Source organism: Lucilia cuprina, chromosome 6 (assembly GCF_022045245.1).
Source record: "Lucilia cuprina isolate Lc7/37 chromosome 6, ASM2204524v1, whole genome shotgun sequence".
NCBI lineage: Eukaryota > Metazoa > Arthropoda > Insecta > Diptera > Calliphoridae > Lucilia > Lucilia cuprina.
In genome coordinates, this window is record NC_060954.1 from 7,078,968 (window position 1) to 7,081,541 (window position 2,574).

Consider the following 2,574-nt stretch of genomic DNA (forward strand, 5'->3'; position numbering starts at 1 on the left):
TAGTTCTGTTCTAGTTCTGTTCTAGTGCTGTTCTAGTTCTGTTCTAGTTCTGTTCTAGTTCTGTTCTAGTTCTGTTCTAGTTCTGTTCTAGTTCTGTTCTAGTTCTGTCTAGTTCTGTTCTAGTTCTATTTTAGTTATGTTCTAGTTCTGTTATAGTTATAATCTAGTTCTAGTACTGTTCTATTTCTTTTGTAGTTGTTTTCAGTTTCAATTTTTTCACAGTTTCAAAGTGAAACTCACAGCAAACATTTTGCTTAAATCTGATTTCATTTTCGTAATTTAATATCTTAATTAAGCATTTAATTTAGTTTGAAAAAATAAATGTAATGAAATAATCGCCATAAAACCTCATTATGTTTAATTAATAAACTGTATTAATTATACGTTAAGCCGACACCTTGATAAATGAATAATTCAAACATTCAGACTGTGACAGAGACAGATTTTTTTTCGACTGGTTTGTGTGAAATGAAATATAAAGTAGTTTTAGATTGACAACATAGGGGTAAAAAATGAAAATGACATGATAATTTAAAAGTTTTATAAAAATACAAAATTTGCATTAAAATTTATGATAAAAATGTAAAAAGTGTTCGCTTGAATTGTCATATTAATTTTGTGTCTCCTAATGTATTTAAACATAAATTAATCAATTTCTTTACCAGCTGCTTATATTTAAATGTAATGTCTAAATACTAAAACACCTAAATCCTTGAGATGTTTTTATGATTTGTCAAATTTTAAAGAACCTTTATGCGAGCACACAATGTCATAAACTGCAGGTGGTTTCACTAACTACATCAACTGTGTTCACGAAAAATAATAGAAGACGGAACAATAGTACAAACAAAATCCAACCAAATGATATTTATGCTTTCAATCCTACACTACAAAGACCCCCTAGAACAGCGTTATACTTTTGTATTAAAGACTTGGGAAGAATAAATTTGAAATTATGTTGAAATATTTGTTGGTAGCGCTAAGGACAAATACTACAGCATACTTTTAATACTTATTGCAGTCATGGGCATTTGTAACTCCTATATTATAATTTAAGCGATCGCCGATACAGATTTTAAATGAGCAAGCAAAAAATATGCGTTTGAATGCCCATCACTGTTCTAAAGCTCAAATAAGTCAGATAGTATGAGAAGAAGAATGGTAGGTCACAATCATACCATTTTGCCAAAAGAATGTCACGCTGAGTTCAGTTTAATTAAATGGCAATGATTTATGAGAAATTCTTAGGGGTATGACACACAGCTATTGAAAATACTTTTAAAGACTGTAGTATTTTAGCACCAAAATAGCCACATACAATATAGTAAAATATGTGTATTCATGCATTTATCTCTTCTCCCCCTTCCTTAAAAAGGTAATATTCTTAGTGATTGGTTTAAACAAAGGAAAATACCATTTGTGAGATTTTGCGGTTTCTATAAACTTTAATTTTTATACCCTTCACCTTCGTGAGAAGGGTATATATAAGTTTGTCATTCCGTTTGTAATTTCTATAATATAATTTTCCGACCCTATAAAGTATATATATTCTTGATCCTTATAGATAGCGGAGTCGATTAAGCCATGTCCGTCTGTCTGTCTGTCCGTCTGTCTGTTGAAATCAGTTTTTAGAGGACCCCAGATATCGGCGAGATCCGAATCTTCAATAATTCTATTAGACATGCTTTCGAGAAGATCGCTATTTAAAATCAGCAAAATCGGTCGGTAAATAACGGAGATATGAGCAAAAATCCGAGACAACCTCTGAAAATTTCATCAAAAAATTGTTAAAAAAGCAACAAAAACACGTGTACAACTTTTTCTATGTACACGTGTGTGTGTAGATGTATTTGGTTTTATTCAGCTGTGTATTTTTTTGTATGTTTGGAATCCAAACATACAAAAAATACAATGTTTACCAGCAATGAATCAGAGGTCGAAGTCGACCGGCTTCGAGTCGGAGCTTAGCCGCCGCCGAACTATATTTAGTTGCTTGAGCCGCCGCCGAAACATTCGGCTTAAATCGACTCAAATTTTTTTAATGTTTTTATTAACTAGACTTTAAAATTCACTATGGTGAAGGGTATGTAAGATTCGGCACAGCCGAATATAGCACTCTTACTTGTTTGGTTTAGAAATTATATAAAAAAGTGATTGTTATGTGGGTTACAAAAACATGAAACATAGAACAGAACTAGAACAGAACTAGAACAGAACTAGAACAGAACTAGAACAGAACTAGAACAGAACTAAAACAGAACTAGAACAGAACTAGAACAGAACTAGAACAGAACTAGGACAGAACTAGAACAGAACTAGAACAGAACTAGAACAGAACTAGAACAGAACTAGAACAGAACTAGAACAGAACTAGAACAGAACTAGAACAGAACTAGAACAGAACTAGAACAGAACTAGAACAGAACTAGAACAGAACTAGAACAGAACTAGAACAGAACTAGAACAGAACTAGAACAGAACTAGAACAGAACTAGAACAGAACTAGAACAAAAACTAGAACAGAACTAGAACAGAACTAGAACAGAACTAGAACAGAACTAGAACAGAACTAGA